General features: G+C 44.8%; 1 protein-coding gene and 1 long non-coding RNA gene across 6 annotated transcripts in view; both read right to left on the bottom strand.

Annotated features, from left to right (window-relative positions):
• The window catches only part of KCNAB1 (potassium voltage-gated channel subfamily A member regulatory beta subunit 1), a 359,350-nt gene that overhangs the window by 178,953 nt on the left and 159,589 nt on the right, over nucleotides 1-20,808 (bottom strand). The window lies entirely within an intron of this gene.
• The window catches only part of LOC111092013, a 32,758-nt gene that overhangs the window by 11,088 nt on the left and 862 nt on the right, over nucleotides 1-20,808 (bottom strand). The window contains exons 2-3 of one of the 2 annotated variants that reach the window (XR_005377262.1): nucleotides 13,665-13,773; nucleotides 10,632-10,875 (exon numbers count right to left, since the gene is read on the bottom strand). This is a non-coding gene — a long non-coding RNA (uncharacterized LOC111092013). Of the gene's footprint in view, nucleotides 1-10,631; nucleotides 10,876-13,664; nucleotides 13,774-20,808 lie in introns of those variants that run through there. The other variant, XR_005377263.1, reaches the window with a different exon arrangement.

The raw sequence follows: 20,808 nt of genomic DNA, 5'->3' as shown, positions 1-20,808 counted from the left end.
GAAGAGCTTCATGTCTTTTGGTACTTTCCCTCGGATTAAGAGAACAGGCAATGCAGTTTACAGTCATCGACTTTTCCAACTGAACGTTTTCATTCCTTTTAGGTCTCTCCCAACCCGGAATGTAGTCTACCTTTAGCACCACCTGTGGTGTTGGCAGTGTAGAGAAAGAAGAAAAAAATGTAGGTGCAAAATGAAGTTTGGCTTCCCCCACATTCACACTTGCTTTGAAAATCATGTTTGTTGAAAACAGGGGATTATTGGGGGACCTTGGCCAGGCATCCCAGGTGGTGTCTCCGAGGAAGCTGAGGGCAGCAAAAGCTCTGCCGGGAACATGGGGATGGGGTGGCGGTCGGGGAGCAGATGCCACGGAGGGCCGTGCTGTGGGTGTGGGATAAGCCTTTCCCAACATGTGCTAGGTAGTGTGCGTCAAGTTGATGGCTGTGACCCATTAGTTTGTCATGAAATCTATTTTAAAGGTCACATCCAGTATTTTTAAGCAGGATAAAATGGCATGGAGTAGAATAGAAAATATCAGAGCTCGCAGCTCACCCCATATATGAGGACAATATTTTTTTCTTTTTTAAACTTTGGCTTACAGTACATGTGCATACGTGCGTTGGTTTACAACGGAAAATGTGTTTCTTTCTATGGTTATGGTCAATGCACTTGAGAACCACTGAACTGCATCTCTTCGCAGCAGAATAAAACGTGTTACCGGACGCAGTCTGTGGGTAGGGCACTCTGGGGCGCCGCGAGACGGGCCCAGGGCGGAGAAGCTGCGGGCTCGGCCCGCCAGAGCTCAGGCTACGGGAACAGGCAGGAGGAGGGCGACCGTCTCACGGCGGGTGCCCGGATGTTCGGGGGCCCGGGGCAGGCCTGAACCACAGGGCCGACTCAGCAGCAGTGTGGTTAAGATGATGAGAACTGGGCTCCCCACCACAGCATTTTCTCGGTACTCACCCCAAGCTTCGATGTAGTGCGACCGGCCTACGTGTCTGCAAACACCTTGACCCACTGTCTCGATCTGTTTTTTTTTTTTTTTTTTTTAAGTTTCGTTGAGAAACTTATTGAGAGCTGATGACTTCCTACTAGTTTTTGACCCCATAACTTATCCACGAAGGCAGGTATATTACTCTGAGGGCAACTAACATCGGTATCTATTATAAATACGTCTGGGTAAGCAGTGACTTTACTTCTAATGAAGTCATCGAGTTTATCGGTGTATTCCATAGGATTAAATTTACCATAAAACATAGGCTTCAAAGTAGAAATAGGCTACGTTTTCCAGATTGGCGTATCGCATCAGGGGAGGAGTGCGTCTCTTCATTAATAATTATTTGGTAAAACCAAGATTTCTCGAATTGTTCACCTGAATTCAGGGAGTGAAGAGCACGGGAGGGGTCAGGGGAGTCTAATTCTCTCAGTAAGAAACAATAATAAAAGTGGAATATCCCACTTCACGCGTGGGGTCAATGCAACTGCTGTCTCGGCAGCAGAGACGGCCAATGAAGAAACCGCGGCAAGGATCGGGGCAGACGCCCGAATGATAAAACCCATTTCCTGTCCTCACAATCACCGGCTTGGCCCCATCAGGGGCGGGGGTCACAGGCCCACTGAAGACGCAGGTGGTGATTCCCCACCAGTTCCCCGAATGGGCTGCTGGGAGGACTCGCCCGCTGGAAACGGGAAGGAGCCCCTGGAACTCTGCGAAGGGGGGGCTTCCCAGGGGGGATGGTAGGCTGCGGGGGGCTCAAAGCACCCGAACTCTGAGACACGTGTCATGTGGTTAAGAACAGTCTCTCCCCGTTTCAGAAGGAATCCTGAAGGAGTCACTGCTAGAACTTTCGGGGATTTTTTTTTTTTTTTTAAGCTTATCCACTCCTCAGTTCCCAGTGGATTTTTCCTTTCCCTTGAGCTGGATGCGGGTCAAGATGGACTTTTCCACGGGCCCTAGTGAAGGAGATGCTGGAGCCGGCTTGCATCTGGGCGACGCGCCGGGTGAGCTGCTTGTCTGAGCGCCTCAGGGGCCTTCTGGGGCTGACGTGAGGAGGACGCCCCCCTCCATGTCCCTTTCATACAAGGTCCATCCCTGGGCCTTCGGGACTGGGGCTGCCGCCCACAGGGGCCTGCGAGCTCGAGGCCGGCCTCCAGAGGAGCTGAGCAGGATCCCGGCCCGACCCCCAAGGCTGGCAAGAGTCTCCCCAGGTCACCAGGTCGCGCGGACTCCGGCATCGCCTGCTCCGGGGCCCCCACGGCGGGCGGGCAGCGGCCAGGAACCCGAGGGGCGCCCGGGTGTGACGGCGAGGGAAGGCGGACACGGGGCCAAGTCTGTCACCGCCGCGGGGACGCCCGGCAGCACACGCCCTGCTGCAGCAGCCACCGGTCGGCGACAGGCCCGGGCATTACTCCAACGCGAGGAGGCCGCCTCGGCCCTCAGCCATGGCCGCGCCGAGGTAACAGACCCGTGAGGGGCCGCGACCCAGACGCGGAGCTCAAGTAACGGCTCTGGCGGCTACTACCCAGGGGGCTCCGGGCGGCCCCTCACCTCCCCGGGCCTCAGCGTCTCTGCACAACCGGGCAGCGAAGGTTCAGGGTCACTGGAAACCCAGAAGCCCGCAGAGGGCGCTTCAACGGCCGGGTGCACGCAGGGTGACACTATCATCCCCGGGCCTGGGCCTTCACACCGGGCCTGGGCCTTCGCCACCCGCCCGGCCACGCCAGGTAGACAGGACAGTCCTCACGTCCAAAAAGAACGGCCATGGAATACAATAGTACTACTACATCTTGATAAACGGAGCCGCTTCCGCTCGGGCTAGGACACCGAGGGCCACGTCTTGCCTGCTCGGGCACAGCCTCACGACCACTTAACGCAAAGCGGCCCCGGGGCTCACGCTCGGGACCCGGGCATCGAGGAGGGCGCTTGACGTAATGAGCCCCGGGGTGTTATATGCAACTGATGAATCACCGAGTTCTACCCCTGAAACGAATACTACAACGTATGGTAACTAAATTGATTTTTAATTAAAAAAAAAAACAAACTAAAAACTAAAAAATAAAATCTCAAATAACAGGTGAAATGCTGGTGAAAAGAAGAATGGAAGCTCTTTCTCGAGGTGCCTTGGTATTAGCTAAACATTACACGCCCCAAAGACAACACTGTAGAGATCAAGGAACCCTCACGCACCGTTGGTGGGCATGACAGCATGAAGGTTCCTGAGGAAACTAAAAACAGAACTACCACATGATCCAAAAATTCCACTACTAGGTATTTACTTCAAAATAAGCAACAAAAAACCCCCCACTAATTCAAAAAGATATATGCACCCTTATGTTGAGTGTATTATTTACCAAAGCCACGATATGAAAGCAACCTAAGTGTCCATCAATAGACGAAGAGGTGATATATATATATATATATATATATATATATATATACACGATGGAATATTACGGAGTCATAAAAAATGAAGTCTTGCCCTTTGCCAACAACATGGATGGATCTAGAGGGTATATTATACTAAGTCAAGTCAGAAATAAATACCACATGGTTTCACTCATATGTGGAATTTAAGAAACAAAATCAAACAAAAAGAGAGAAACAAAAAACAGACTCAACAATCGAGAACAAACTTATGGTTACCAGAGGGAAACTGGGGGCAAGGGGGGGGCAGGCAGGGGGCAGGCAGGGGGCAGGCGAAACAGGTGAAGGGGATTAAGAGCACACGTATTGTGAGAAGCATTGAGTAATGTATGGAATCATTGAATCACCATATTGTACACCTGAAACTAATCCTGCGTGTTAATTATCCTGGAATTTTGCAAATACAAAAAAGTTTTACATGTCCTGAAGCCTAGAAATCCTACCTCAATTATTCCTCCCCTGGAGGCTGAGAAAATGTTTGGATGTTATTGGTGGTGGGCTAATATTTTATTTTTGACACCTAATTTTGAAAATCTACTACATACTAGGCAATATGCTAGGGGTAAATAGAGCTGTAGCCCTCAACTGTAGGGAACTCAATCTAGGGGAGAACAGGCACGGATCTGAATAATTTAATATGTGAGGATAATGGAGTGTCATGTGATAAGTGTTTAATCGATGTGTGTATAAAGTGGTGACTCCAAGCCACTGTCCCTGGGCTTGGGCAGAGGCAGAGGCAAAGCAGTCCAAGAGACGAGGTAAGCGGGAGAGGTGAGTAAACTTGCAGAGAGGAGGAGCAGGAAGCAGGAATGCGATGCACTTTTGAAATATGGGAAGAATTTTCCAGCTGAAAGAATAAAGGGAAGAGCATTCCGAGACGAAGGGATAGCAAGGGAAAAGTCACAGAGGTGTGGAAAAGAACAGTGCATTTGGGAAATCTGTAAGCTGCAAGAGAAGGCTCCAGATGCCAGCAGGAATGAGCTCACAGAGAGCTTTGTCTTTTGTGCAGAGCTACTGGGCTTTTACCTTTTAAGCAGAGAAGTAAGGTGACTGGATTTGTTTCTAGAAGCAGAATGTAGTAATTTAACAGCAGCCTCAAGCATGGATTTGGAGAAGGGCAAGGCTGCAGTCAGGAAAATGAGCAAGGGTTGGGGAATGATTGGGAGTCAGGAAATGACCGAGGGTCAGGGGCATGATCAGCAGGAAAGTGTATGATCTTAGTGCCAAGGTAAGAACAGCCCGGAAGTTGGGGGAATGTAGATGGAGTTACAAGGTTTGGGCTTAGGAGTTCATAAGTGATCAGTGAGTCCTCACAGGTGTAGTGGGGAGAGTCCCAGATAAGAGCTGGTGCAGGAGAAAATGTGGGTGGGTTGTGAAGAGGCGGCCCAAATGGGAAGCTAGGGACCATGATTCCTGACTAGGATTGACTTATATTTATATGAGAAAAAACCTAAAGTTAAATGGGGGTAAAAAATCCAGAGGAAAACCAAGGATTAAACTAACACTTATGGGGCAACTTTTAGAAGCTGGGCACTGTGCCAGGCAAAACCATGCGTGCCCCTTTTGTGTCATAACCCTCGCAATATCCACGATGTGCTAGAGCTGCGGTCCTTAGTTTCACAGATGCAGAAATTGACTTCAGGTAAGATAACTCGTCTGAAGCTTCACAATTCACAAGGGTAAAGCAAAGTTTTGTTCCCAGTTTATGTAACTCTGAGCCTATGCTGCAAGTGAGATCAAAAAAAAAAAAAAAAAAAAAAAAAGACGAGCCCATCACATCATCTCATCAATGCGTCATGCATTTGTCAAAAAGCTCAGAGCCAGAGGGGAGAATCTGTGCGTCAGTGAAAGATGCTCACTGATGGTGTAGCTGGTCCACTGGACTCTGCATCTCTATTTCCCTGGGCCTGTGCAGCTACAACTAGAGGTGCTCTTTTTTTCCACCTCCCCTAGGATAAGGAAAGCAATACACTTACTACATCAAAATAAACTCCAGAGAGATCAAGATTTAAATGTAAAAAGAAAAGAATTAAAGAAAATGAAACCTAAAAGATTTAGAAGAAAATTTGGGATTAAAAGAATTATCTAGGAGGACTTTCAAAGCATGACACAAACTACAAAGCCTGATCATTTGGTGACATAAAAACTAAACACTTCTGGAGAGAAAGACCAGCAACCCAACTGAAAAGTGAACACATCCACAGACGGCTGAATAAAAGAAACACAAGTGAACTCTGAATATGTGGAAAGATGCAAATTGAAACTTCATGATGATTTTTTACTTTTCAGGTTAGCAAAGATCAAAAAGTTTGATATTATCACTCATTATTGGGCAAGGGAAATTGGCATTCTCAAACATTATCAGTAAGAGATTATGAGGCTATCTTAGAGCAATTTGGCAGCATGCATGAAAAGTTTAAATGGACATTACATTTGATCATGCAATTTCACTTCTAGTAATTCCTCCTATGAATATACTTATACCTGTACCTAAAAACGCACTTATCTTGCTTTTCAATGCAGCTACTGTATGTGTGTGCACGCACAGAAAAGTAGGAACAATTCATTCACCGATAGGGACCGTCCTGGGCCAACTATAGTATAGCTAGCTACACATAGAATGTTCCACAAAATTGAATGAGGCAGATATAGACTGATGTGAGCTGACCTCCATGATATATTTCCAAGGAAAAAAGCCAGATGAACAATGGCTATAACTTATTACTATTTTTTAAGGAAAAAAACGTACACACACCTGTGTATGTATACGTATGATGTATACGTACGTGTACACGTGTCTACTTGTATATTCACAGACTATTACAGTGAATGGGAAACACCTAACAGTCCGGGGTAGAGAAACCAAGAACAGGTGAGGGAGATTTACCTGTCACTCTACACGCTTTTCTTTTGAAGATTTTTTTCACCCTGTGCCTTTATTTCTTTTTCCAGAAAAAAACGAGAAGGGGAAAGAAGGGCAAAGGGGGTGAGAAATGATGCATACAAGGGAGAGCAGGGCAGGAACACTACCCAAACAGATTTTTAGCTCTGGTCCCATTCTATCTCAGGCCAGCTTTAAGGCTCTTTGAGGCTCTACATTGGACAGGCCACCGTCACCAAAGGTTGGCTAAGGGACCAGGGAAAAGAAAAGGATCTTGGGAACCGTTTTACAGGAAGGCTTCTGACCAAACTTGACTATCTAGGCTCGGAAATGAACAACTAATCCTAACATCCAGGGGTGAAACGGGTCTCCCCAGAGGAAGTCACAAATCCCATGCACAGCTGTGTTGTTGTTTTACTTACCCTGAGAACAAAGAGGTTTTCAAAAGCATCAAACACCTCCAAAAAGTTCCATTATCACTTTTAAGTTTTACCAAAGGGCTCTGTAGCACAATGGCCATATTTTCTGAAGGAAAATTCAAGCCTCTTGGTCTGACCGTGGTTTGAGCACAGGGTGCCTATCCCTAGATTTGTAGGGAGGGTAGTAGTGCATACGGAGGCCTTAACACCAGTTGTCCGGGTGCAGACATTCTTTACCTCAGATGCTGACACCCTGGCTGTGGAAAAGCTGGAATTGGTTGGAAGTAACCCATACATGGGCTAGGGGTCACTAACCCACTCCGAACAGACAGTTCCAAGAGAACGTGATGCACCGGTACCTGAGGTCCTTGGTGCGACTGAGCCCGTTAGAGGGAAAGGGTATAGAGGACCCACTCCAAGGAAAGAAACCGAAGGACTAAACGTGGTGAAAAGTAAAGGAGCAGGATCCTTGCATGGAAGCTAGAAAGCTTGGCATCAAATTACTTATGCCTGACCTTTCGTGCTCCTATAGAAACTCTCATTAGTGTTTTCCCTTTTAAAATACGCCATTCGAATGAAGGAATGTCCACAGTCTCTAATTAAGAATCCAAACATATGAAGCCCAGAAATAACCTTAAAAAAAAAAAAAAAAAAAGAGGCCAACTCATTTTAATCTAAAAGCTCATATATGACTCGTGGCTTTTTTTTTTTTTTAAATAAAACTTGTCAAGATACAGAAGTGATCAGGATTATGTGGGGCTAGAGCACATATTTACATATGGCAAGCCGAGAAAGCAGCTGTAGGGAAGGCCCACCCCATTCCAGCCTAGAGCCCTGAGCTCAGCACCTTCTGAGGCGGGCAGAGGGGGAGCATTTCAAGATCCCCACTGACATCCATGTCCCTGTGGATACTCTCCCCCCACCTCTTTTAATGGTTGTGCAGCTTATCCCAGTGGGTCCCACACAAGACCGTTAGGGAAAATTCGATGTCTTGCTGCCAAAACTTAGCCCACAGGGACTTCATCAACACTAGGGGTTTCCAGATGCCTAGATCCTAAGTACCAGTAAACATTCTAAAACAAATTGGGGGAAAAAAATAAAAAGTAAAACAATTTGGGGAATGGACATAAGGTCGCTAACTTTTATTTTGCCACATTAGGACACTAACAGACACACAAACAGAATGCCTACCACCATCTGCTATCACCAGGGTTTCATAAATGGAAAAAAAAAAAAAAAAGACCTCTGATACCATATAGAGTGAAAGAAGAGTCTTCAATTTTAAATATCACGTATGTGCTCTCCTTTATACGTACGAGGTGTGTGTCTGTAAGAATATTTTTTAAATTATCTTGGGCAGCCCAGGTGGCTCAGCAGGTTTAGCACCGCCTTCGGCCCAGGGCGTGATCCTGGAGACCCGGGATCGAGTCCAACATCAGGCTCCCTGCAGGGAGCCTGCTTCTCCCTCTGCCTGTGTCTCTGCCTCTCTCTCTCTCCCCCTGTGTCTCTCATGAATAAATAGAAAAAAGAATGTTTTTAAAATTATCTTAAGAAGGAATTATAAGATTGTATTTACTTATCTGAGAGCGAGCCAGAGCGTGTGCAAGGTTGGGGGTGGGGGCAGAGGGGCGAGGAGGGAGCCTCAAGCAGGCCCTGAGCTGGGCAAGGAGCTGCCTGCAGGGCTCCGGCCTGGAAGCCTCAGATCATGACCTGAGCCGAAATCAAGAGTTGGAAGCTTCACAGGCTGAGCCGCCCAAGCGGCCCTAAATGGGATTCTTTTAAGATTTTTTGTTTTAAAGATTTTATTTATTTATTCATGGGAGAGACAAAGACAGAGAGAGAGAGGGAGAGAGACAGAGACCCAGGCAGAGGGAGAAGCAGGCTCCATGCAGGAAGCCCGACGTGGGACTCGATCCCGGGGCCCCAGGATCACACCCTGGGTGAAGGCGGCGCTAAACCCGCTGGGCCACCCGGGCTGCCCCTAAAAGGGATTCTCTTAGACTGAACGGTCAGCGCTCAGGAAAACTTCACCGCGTTCTAGTTCTTCTTCTACCAGGCTCCGCGGGAAGCTTCTTCCTGAACCGGCACAGAACCTGCGCTGTTGGCTGGGCCCCACTGATCTGCTCGGCGCCGGCCACGGGCCTGCCTTTCTGCAGCCCCTGAATGCCACGCCGACAGGCCCGGTTCCCCATCATCGGGCCATCTCTGGGGCAAATGAGACTAAGTGTTCAGAAGAGAATCTTGAGGGGGCACCGGGGGCGCTCAGCCGGGGAAGCGTCTGCCTTCAGCTCAGGTCATGATCTCGGGGTCCTGGGATCGAGCCCTGCACTGGGCTCCTGGCTCGGCGGGGAGTCTGCTGCTCTCCCTGCTGCTCCACCTACTTGTGTTCTCTCTCTGTCAAATAAATTAAAAAAAAAAAAAAAAAAAAAAAAAAACCTTGGGATGGTTTTAAAGGACAGCTCAGACGACATCTATTTGCAAAGCCAGGTCAATCACCAAGTCTTCTAGGAGGTTTCCAGTGCCTGAGTGTTGGCGGTGGAACAAGGAGACCCTGCCCAGCAGTGTCCCGGGGCCAGAGCCACATCCACACCCACAGGAGCCTCTTCCTGGGCAGAGGTGGGGGCTCTACTCAGGATGAGGAGGAAGGTCAGTCTCCTTGCCCCTTTCTTTTTTTTTTTTTTTTTTAAATAAATTTTTATTTATTTATGATAGTCACACAGAGAGAGAGAGAGAGGGGCAGAGACACAGGCAGAGGGAGAAGCAGGCTCCATGCCGGGAGCCCGACGTGGGATTCGATCCTGGGTCTCCAGGATCACGCCCTGGGCCAAAGGCAGGCACCAAACCGCTGCGCCACCCAGGGATCCCATCCTTGCCCCTTTCTTTAAAACTGAGTGTTAGTAGGAGGTGAGAGGCACACTCTGGAGGAGCAGCACCACAGATGATGGAATGCTAATGGAAACAGGAACACTGGGGCTTTGGCTACAAAGCCTGTAAAGCCTACAAGCTTTTGGGAAGGCCTGTGGTGCACCCTGGGGGGACAGAGGTCAGTGAGCTGACATTTCCCAAACACACCGAAGGACCCCTAGCTCGCCTCAGGGACCACAGAAGAGGATGCCGTGAGCGCTCGCTGGCTCAGCAGAGACTGTCTTGGCATCTTGCAGAGTCCCAGGGGATTGACAAAAGAATGGTCGCTGCTTGGCAGGTGATGTGTTGTGGCTGCTGACAGCTGGAAGCCACACCGCCTCAACTGTCCTTTTGAGCCCATCTTCTTCCAGTGAGGACAATGTTCTCAAGGTGAAAATGTCAACAGAAATGACTCAAAGTGGAACTGTGACCCAGCATCGGGGGCAAATATAAAGCAGTCCTTGTGGCTATTAAAAAAAAACAAACAAAACAAAAAACCCAACTCTGAAAGACTTCTGGGTCATCATCTACGAGTTGAGAGACCCAGACTCTAGAACCAGTCAAGGGTCCGGGAGAAACCATGATGAACAGAAGTGCCTGAAGAGCAGAGACAGGCAAAGACTGCCCTGATTTCTTAAAGTAAGAACAAATGGGCCCTGGAAACTTTACATGGTAAGTCTGATGATGCCTCAGGGCTGGTGATATGCACTTAGCAGAGACAGAGGGGATAACTCAGCCACTAGCATGGATAAGCATACAAAGCTAGTCCTATTTTCTCACTTATTGTTTTACTATGAAAGTGTGGCAGATAGGATATGGTTTGCAAGAAAGAGAGTTTTAAATTTTTCCTGTACCTATCTCAGGGTCTCATTTTCAGAAACCTTAATCTAATTATATTTGGGGAAAGACAATGACATTTCTAAGATATCAAAGTCATTTTGTAATTAAAACCTGGTCTCAAAAAAAAAAAAAAAAAAAAAAAAAAAAAAACCACCTTGGTCTCATTAAGGATTCCCCTCCCTTCCCTTCTCTTCCCCTGGGGTGAATTACAAGCTCTGGGTTTATACAAAGGCCACCGTTGAATGAGGAAAGGTATTTACCTCTCCATCTTAATATAGCCTGGTCTGGACTCCCTTGAAATGTAGAATAGACTTAAGGTAATTAAAGGACAGTTGCCTCTATGTCCACATCTGCTAAGAGTCTCTGGTCTGGTCCTTCTACTGTCTTCTATCGAGTGGTCTCTTCTCCATCTGTGAAAGTAAGAGGACTTCACCCTTCAATGCCTTCTCAGCTAAATTCCCATTTTACTTGGGACACTGGGAGTGTTCAACTGCTCTCACCCTCTCCCTGGAGGGAGTTACAGAAGGCCGTGTGTGCCCACACCATCCTCATCCCATGCCCCTGGGTGCACATAGCCTCTCTGCAAAGCAGCTTTCTTCCAGAGCTCCCGCTGGGCAGCAGGTTCCTGGTTCCCTCTCCTCTCAGATCCCCAAAGGTAACATTCAGTTATCTCCATCCCCTTCTTGATTTGACCTATGATTGTTGGCAGGGGACATGTTCCCCACCTCCAGCACCTAATTCTCTTCACATTCTCCTTCCCCTTTCCATACCAGGGGGAAAGAGGGAAGAGGTATGGAGAATGGGGACTAACTCTGTTTGGTCTTGAGGCACTTGAAACTTTTTCCCGTCTTTTGACTTTTTGATCCTTAATTTCATTTCTGGTTCCAAAATTCCCTGTGAAATATTGGAAAGCTCAAGTTGACTGGCTGCATGCAAAGTGGTCACCAGCAAAAAGAAAGGGCAGCAAAAGTGAATTTGTTGAAATCTCACCATAACTTCCTACCTGGAAAAGACCCACAGTAGAAAATTTGGATAATATACAAAGGTAGATTCATTCACCATTTAGATACTAGATACTCTAGACAGACTAGATATCTAGATTGGGAGATTAGGCAAACGGTGTAAATATCAAACACCTCCATTCCAACAAGGCAGACACTCACCAGATGGGCTGTGGAATCAAGTGATTTTGTAGCTGACTGAACAACCTGCTGGAAGCATTTTGAATTCTAGATCAATTTCTCCCTGGGAGGAGATCGTTAATGCTGTGCGACACAGCTTCGTACTGTACTGCATTCTGTTCAACAATTCCATTGCCGAGAACAGAAGACGTGATTCCCGAGTTTGTAGTTGGCCCACGGCTAGGAAAGACAGACTGGCTGTAACAATGGGCTGAGACTAACTTCATGAAACTCAGTTCAATACTAATGATGTCTTCCAGTTACATTTAATAATGTCACAGCTACAAGATAGAGGTGGCCCAGTGAAATAGTAAAGGGACACCAAATTCCTTAGAAGACCTAAACATAATAGTAATATGTGCCAACAGTGAGATATGATAGTTGGGAAGTCTTGTGGGTTTGGGCTGTGTTAATAGATCAGTGTCCACAGAAATAGTTGTCTCCTTGTAGTTTGTCCTGGAAAACTGCATTATTCCTTCAATCCAACCTCCAAGTGGTGTAGTTCCTCCTCAACAGCAAACCATAGCACTTCACTGCCTCCACAAGAAAGCTTACACTCTTTTCATGGTGTACCATGTCCTTCATAATCTGCCACAACTGCCTGGCCTCATGGATCATTGCTTTGGTCTCCTGCCTGCTGTCTCATTTCAAACATCGAGCAACTCCTTCCACACGCATTTTTTGGGCCTTCGTTACTTTGTCCAGGTCATCCTTGTCTAAATTTTCACCTCTGCTGTGAAGCATGGGAAAGTATGTATAGGAAGGGATGCTGACTGTTGGGCTAGAGCTTTGGGGTGGTGGGTGGGTGCAGACAACAGAACCCCATGGAGTCAGCAGCAACACAGCTTGAGAACCCACCTGACATAAGAGGCAAAGAGAAGAGTTATGCTAAATTGGGGAAGCCAGGTGCTGAGTGGGTGCCAAAGGGAGATGTCAAAGATATGGGAAAGAGACCAGAATTCAAAGAAAGGTGAGTGGGAAGAAAGGGAGCTGCCTACCTGGTATGCCTGCCACCTTTGCTATCTTTCTTTTTATTTTTTAAAGATTTTTATTTCTACAGAGAGAGCATGAACAGGAGGGGCAGAAAGGGGGAAGAGAGGGAATCCCAAGCAGACTCCATGCTGAGTGTGGAGCCTGAAGCTGGGGCTCAATCCCAGGACCTTGAAATCATGACCTGAGCTGAAACCAAGAGTCAGATGCTTAACTGAATGAGTTGCCCAGGTGCCCCGACTTTTGCTATCTTAATCATCTCCGCAAACCTTTTTAATCTTTATCTTCTCCCTCTCTCCTGATGCCAAGACAGAGATGACCTCTCCCTTCCCTCTGGCAGCTCTGTACTTTGAATATTTTTCTATTAGATCTCATATGACCCAGATTTTCAAGTATTTGTTTATATTTCCAATTCTCACATTAGATTGAACTCTTATTTGATAAAGGGGCTGTGATTTACCTATATTATCCCAGGTCTAGCCCATAGTACTACATTTGTACCACAGTATCTGGCACATAGCCCACAACTATACTACACAATACTACACACACACACCAACATTTATATTTATATATACAAACACACACACATGTGTTTCATAAATGGTATTTCTATCTTAAGTCTTGCCCGAAAACCATATTTCTCAAGGCATCATGCCAATATTAGCATATAAGAATATCCTAATCTGTTTCATTGTCTAGAGAATCAACTTAAAAAATACATTATTGAACAGAAAATGCTTTTAAATCCATGTTCAAAAAAAAAATAAATCCATGTTTGGAATTAGTCGTATCTCCAAATGGCATTTGGATCATAAGGTGTCATCACGTACACTCATGACTACTTAGCACCTACTTAAGTGAATCGAAGTCTTCTACTGGGAAGGAAACAAAGTACTCAATTTTAACACAAAACACTTCCACGCTGTTCTTCAAATCTTGACTATGTGGGTGGGCTGATTCCCTACCATAGAAACGTGCTATTTTATTATTGCTCTCACATTTGCCTTTACCATATTTATACATACGTTTACTTTGGTAGAATAAACTTCAGAAAGTGTTCTACGTTAGAGAAGTTCATGGGCCACTGTTCTTGTCAATTATTTCTCATCTGCTCTTCGGAGCATGGAGTCTGAGCTACAACATTAAAAATGTTCCTTTTACTCTTAATGCTAATAAGTTTTAGTAATTCCTTTATTCTACAATTATCAGTTGAGTACCCATTATGTATTAGGCACTATTTGGGGTGCTGGGAATACGTCAAATAACAGAGTTGTAAACACCCTGCCCTCAAGGACCTTATGTTCTAGTACAGAGAACAGAAAAAAAAAAACAACAAATAAATATACAATATTATACCAAATAGTGACAAATGCTATAAAGAAAAATAAATGGGGTAAGGAGGACAGAGAATGACGGTGATTACTATTTTAGACGGTCTGTCCAGACGAGATCTCAAAGGAGGGGTAATATTTGGGCAAAGAGCTGAATGAAGTGAGGCAATCACGCTAATTTCTGGAATGAGAGTGTTCCAGGTGGAAGAAACAGCAAGTGGAAAAGCCCTGAGGCAGGAGCATGCTGGGAGTGTTTGAGGAAAGGGAGACCGTATCACTGTTAGCCTGGTGAATGAGGAGATAACAACTGAGTCTGGAGAAATTGCCAGAGGCCAGATCTTATAGAGGCAGGGTAGGATTTCAGATTTTATTCTCAGTGTGAGGAGAGTCATTGGAGACTTGAGCAGCTGGTGACATGATGTGATTTGAATTTTAAAAGGGTCACTCTAGCTGCTGAGAAAGGGAGAGCAGAATAAAGCCAGATGCTGGTAGGTGGTAAGGAATATGGTGGGACTGATGAATCCAGGATGCATCCGCTTCTTCATTTTGTTTGTTGTAGAAAGCAGCTCTCTTCCATAATTCTATGTGCCCCAGTCTCTTCCCTCGGGAGGACTGCCTTCGGAGCAGCTCCAGGATGACAGCAATTCCTCCTCTGCTGGTGTCAGCAAAGACAGATCTGTCTTCTCGTCCTCTGCACTCTGTCTGGGATTTCCTCAAGGGGCTGACGCTTCTCTCGTATTGGCTTGAGTCGATGGAGGCCCCATTTATCAGGCCTGCAGATTTTCTGTTAATATAATTGATGAGGTCCTCAGCTACCTGACACTTTCCTTCCTAGGAATTCCGTTGATTAAACCAAATCCAAGATGAGAGTCCATCAGATCTGCTGAGTCACTGCAATGTGACAGCAGAAGGGCAGAAAGACCATGTCTGTGGACTTTGGGGCCTTGTCCGCTACCTGGTCTTTCACACACGACTAAATTTATGATGTCTCAACAAGATGCACCTACTGCAAGGTTGGGGTGGTGTCCCACACAAGACGGTAAGAACTCTGGGCCTGGGTGGGGCTCTTCCCAAACCATTCATATGTGGTCTACAAAGGCAAAGTGGCCAATTCCACTACCTATAATGGTCAAATAAGCTCCTGTCAGCATTATCCTCCTGAAGATAACAACCATAAACTCTGAATATAAAACAACTACCTGAAAGCACCCAAGAACAATGAAAAAAAAAAAAAAAAGACACATTTATTGTGAGGAGAAACAGTCTGCCATAGACCTTAAGTGCCCCTGTACACTGGGAGGTGGCATAGACCCATAACCTTCTTTCTGGGTGTGCCTAGGGCAGAAGGTCCTGACCGCTCATAACCTGAGCCATTACTCAGAATTGAATTTGTAGTAAGCAAATGTGGGATTATAGAAGGTCTCCCTCAAAGAATAGGCTTCTTAACTGTTTAACATAAACGAGATTCCCCAAACCCAGTGTTCCTGTCCTGTAATGCAACCCACTGTGTGTGCAGGCTTCTATCTGGCCAGGCCCATGGAGTCATCGTTGTGGGACTTGGGGGCCAGCAGGAATCAATGCCAACATGTGGATACCAATAATGTTTCCTATGCCAGGAGTAATAAAGCCCTTCTTTCTGACCTATGAAATAGTGACAGGCTTATTTATTGGCTGGTAAGTAGGATAAAATAAAATCTCAGATCTTGACAGAAGGGAGTCGACACTTGAAAGAAGGGAATGGAAGCAGATAGATTTCGCATTTTCATGACTTCTGGCCTGACAGCAGGTTTCATCTATGTCCTGTGGAGTGGTTGAGACTCTGCTAGAAAGACTGTAGTCTTTCTGGGTTAAAGAATCAGAGGGCAAAGTTTGGGCAGCCACACCCACTGGAAAGCAAAAGGGAAATCACAGAAATGAGAGCCAGAGGGAGGAACTATAAATTCTGTCTATTAATTCTGCCCAAATGTCTGGCTGACCTCTGAACCACGCATTTGCAAGGCAGACTCCAGATGGCCCAGGAGAGACTAAACTTTCAGAAATGAGATTGCAGCTGCTGCCCAGGAGACAGAGTTTGTACTCTGAATTCAATTATGTTAAGTGCCTGCTATAACAACAGCAACAACCCTATGGAGAAATAGAATAGCATCCAGAATCTCCACAGACAACACTTACAATGTCCAGAATATAATCCAAAGTTACTCGACATACAAAGAAATGAGAAAATAGGACCCATTCTCAAGATTTAAAAATGCAAACAAAAACACAAACAGAATGACCATGAGATGACTGAGACATTGGGATTAGCAGGCAAGGATTTTGAAACAGCAATTCCATCTCTCTGCTCACGGGTGGAAAGGAAAATATGCTCATCATGAATATAAAGGAAGTTTCTATTAGTTTGCAAATGAAAGCTATGTATTTTTTTTAAAGATGCAAATTCCAGAATCAAGTAATATAATTTACGGGAAAATAATCACTACATGGGTAGATTTTCAGAAGCATCACTTCACATCCTCCTTCTGCTTCACTCCATTGCTGCTCAGAAGCTTGCCAACTGGGGTGGGGGCAGTGGCGGTGGCGGTGGTGATGGCCATGGCAAGGATTTGAGGACTCCGATGTGCACTGGATCCTCTGCCATGGCCATCCTTCTTCTTGAGAATGGAGATAGAAGGAAAAAATAAAATTGGAGCCACATAAATAGAAATTTCCCAATTAAAAAAAAAAAAGAATAAAAGATTTAAAAAATAATCAGTCCTCCAAGGACTTAAGGAATAATATTCAAAGGTCTAACATATATGTAATTGAATATGAGAGAGAATACAATTAAAGAAGTAATTACTGAAAGTTTCCCATATTTTTGGTGAAGACATTAATTTACAGAAGGTCAGCAAACCCTAGATAGGATAAATATAAAGAAAACCATCCCTAGGCGCATTTTATAGTCAAAGTCCCAAAAAGCAAAGATACAGAAAAAATTTGAATGTAGCCAGACACGCACGACACATTATCAAGATGGTAACAGTGGTTCAGGTCATTTAACTTCTCAATAGAAACTGTAGAGGCCGGGGACCTGTAGAATAAGCTCTTTAAATTATTGGGGGTGGGAGTTTTGGGAGGGATTCAATCCAGAATTCTATATCCTGGAAAAAGACAAAATAAAAACATTTTTCAGACAAAAGACAAAATTTGTCCCCATCAGATATTTAGTGTAAGAAATGCTAAAGGAGGATCCCTGCGTGGCGCAGCGGTTTGGCGCCTGCCTTTGGCCCAGGGCGCGATCCTGGAGACCCGGGATCGAGTCCCACGTCGGGCTCCCAGTGCATGGAGCCTGCTTCTCCCTCTGCCTATGTCTCTGCCTCTCTCTCTCACTGTGTGCCTATCATAAATAAAAAAAAAGAAAAGAAAAGAAAAGAAATGCTAAAGGAGTAGCATTTCAGGTAGAAAGAAAACAATACCAGACAAATAATTATTAGGAAAGAATGAAGAGTGCTAGAAATGGCAAATATGTGGGCAAATAGAAAAGACGATTTTTTTCCCTCTGAATTTCTTTAAAATCATTGGACTCTATGAAGTAAAACTTCTAACATTGTCTCAAGGGGCTAAAGTATATATAATCTAAATGGTGTGGGGTGCCTGTAAATGGACCTATATATTTGCAAAGTTTCTATGTTATATACACATATATTAAAAATATATACATATTTTTAAGATTTTATTTATTCATGAGACACAGAGAGAGAGAGAGAGAGAGAGGCAGAGGGAGAAAGAAGCAGGCTCCATGCAGGGAGCCCCACACGGGACTTGATCCCAGGTCTCCAGGATCACACCCTGGGCTGAAGGCAGCACTAAACCTCTGAGCCACCCAGGTTGCCCTAAAATACATATATTTAACATATATGTTAAAATTTAACTCTAAATAAACTATAAAAAGCTAAGGAACGTATATTATACTCCCTAGAGAAACCATTATTAAAGATAACGAAAAGTCATGTAACTAAAAAGACAATAGGTAAACTAAAATACATTTCTTTAAAAAACACAATTTTAAAATGCCAAAATAAGATAGTAAGGAAGAACAAAGATAAAAGAGCAGAGGGATAAACAGAAAGCCTAATTCTAACATAAATCCAATATTATTAACAATTACATTAAATGTTAATAGACTAAACACCCTGACGAAAAGGCAGAGTTTGTTAGAAGGAATGAAAAAGCAAGATCCAAATGTATGCTGTCTTCAAGAGATGCACTAGGTATATAAAGGTAGGTTCAAAGTAAATGGGTAGAAAAAGTTATGCAATGTCAACAGTAAGGTGGTGGTGGCTGGGGCGGCCATATTAATATGTTAATAAAAGATAAAGTAGACTTTAAGACCAACAGTATTCCCAGAAATAAAGTGACACATTTTATAATGATAAAAAGGTTAATTCATCAGGAGGACATAACAGCGATTAGTATGTACATCTTAACAGACCTTCAACAATGTATGCAACAATTGAAAAATCAAAGAGAGAAATAAGCCATTCCGCTTTCAGCAACTGCTAGAGCAACTAGACCAAAAAGCATCCGTTAAAAATATCCCAGTCTACATTGTAGGCCCCCAATTAAAAAGCCCAGCCTATACAACTGTCACTGACAGTGTTCTGGGGACATCTTTGGAGTTTCACATATGGAAATAAGTGTCCAGAATAAACTAGACGTGTCCATCATGGGCCCACCCAGGCCTCCGGTTCCCTTTCATGGAAAATGTCACACTCGTGACCTCACTGAAGCAGCAGGGAGAAAGTCGTCATCATCATGAGGATCCCATTCCCTGCTGCTACCGCCCCTGCACCCTGAAAGCTTGCTGGGACCAGAACGGGCACGTCCCTACGGGCACTGAGAGCTCTTCGTTCGTGCCAGTGTTCGAGAAGGCATTTCTTCTCGGTGTCAAGGACTCTGCCAGAACTGAGCTAACGGCCAGAAGCTGGACCTATCTGATGCTCTTTCACAGCCCTTCTAGCTGGAGACACTGAGAAAACAAGGTTGTCAGCAGGCAGCACTGGAGCTGAGAAGATCTATAGAAATGTCACCGCGAAGAGAGTTAGGAGTTCTAGGTTTTGAATAGGCAGGGTCCAATCTGCTAGGTGCACACACACACACACACACACACACAAGAGAAGAAAGAAATGAAGTCCGAGATCTAGAAGTAGGCAGCAGACACCCAGGGGTAGCTACGTCTGACTGGTGGAGAAGCCCCCACCACTGGGGATGCTGCACCAGCTCCCGTTTCTGAGGTTTCTAGAGCTGCCTGGTATCTACTCAGAGGAGACTTGGCTGTTCCTTGGTTTCCTTGGAGTCCTGTGAGGCTTGTCATTCCTGGTCTATCACATTATGGGTATCTGAACAGTAAACCTCATCTTACTTGAGCCGAAGCAAGTGAGCCCTTTGTTTTGTGCAATTAACTTAATTAGCTCGCAGTTATTAATAAAATTCAGGCTCTGCTGCTCAGTGCTTACCAACTCTAGGAGTTGGTATTAGGATTTTAATTTGGTGAAGACATCAATTTACAGATTCAAGAAGGTCAGCAAACTCCAAGCAAGATAAATACAAAGAAAATCATCCTTAAGTATAATAAAATTGCTAGAAACCAAAGAGAAAAACTTGAATGCAGCCAAAGGCACAGGACACATCTTAGGCTTTCATGTTATGCTAAAGCCTTTACATTCCTTAATGTAGAAACAGCACTATTTTAAAATACAAAATTTGCATTTCTTAATATATAAAATTTATTTTTTTAACATGAAACAAGTATTCAAAGGAAACCAAGGAAATTAATTTCTAAATGTTTCTGAAACACATTAAATAATAGTATCCATTTCTTCTTGGCCTATGAGTCACATTTATTTTGAAAGAGACTTGTGAGAGACATATGCTTCTCAATAAAGTCTAACAATAAAAATAGTGGCATGTATATTGCAGTTTATAAATAAAAATGGACATAACTAGAACAAGACTCGTAAGTTGCTGTAGAGTAATTATTGACGTACAGGAAAAATTAAAAGGCACTAGACTGGGTTTGGGTCTTAGATTTTTCTACTTGTCTACCTAAAAGATACCAGAATAGCTCCTCTGAGCCTCAGTTTCCTCATCTGTAAGACTGCAATAATAGTATCTACCTCATACAGTTGTGTGAAGATTAAATAAAACAATATATGTATGAAGTGCTTCATAGCACATGCGGCACAGAACAAATCCTCAATGAATGAGGATTGTCATCCTCGCACCCTTGGGCTCACATGGCAACTGGAACTCAGTTCCGTAATGTTAGGGACTGAAGTCTCATAAGCCCTCGCTTGGAAGAGAAAGGGGAGGAGGGAAATGCAGAGAAGGAGGTGTTTGAAGACCGTCTAAGCAGGGTTGCAGTGGGGTCAACAAAAAAAACAAGCTCCTCTGGCCCTCACTCTCGAGGAAGGGCCTGGAATAAACCTCTCAGGGCAGGAATTAACTCTTGCCTTTACATCCCTGGTGCATGGTGGAGACTTTGGCCCAATAAACGTCAGTTGAATGAATGAATAATATTGCAACAAAGAACCATCATAACATGGCTATGGCTGTGAAACAAAGTCCCCAAGCTAGCAGAGCCCTGGGAAACAGGGGTGCCCTTGGACAGCTGGCTCCCGTATGGTACCAGTGGGAAAACTGTCAGCCAGGTGAGTGTATGGCATCAAGTTATCATCCTTGGCACCGAGCAGGTGCTCAATACCTACTGAATGATGAGTGCATGAAGAACTATGGCATCCTCTGAAGAACCTGTTCATCAAAATCACGAAAATGTCACTAATTCGTGGGAAGCAGATAT

Source organism: Canis lupus, chromosome 23, assembly GCF_011100685.1.
Source record: "Canis lupus familiaris isolate Mischka breed German Shepherd chromosome 23, alternate assembly UU_Cfam_GSD_1.0, whole genome shotgun sequence".
Classification (NCBI taxonomy): Eukaryota; Metazoa; Chordata; class Mammalia; order Carnivora; family Canidae; genus Canis; species Canis lupus.
The sequence above is the reverse complement of the archived record's forward strand: the minus strand, read 5'-3'. Positions and strand labels throughout refer to the sequence as shown.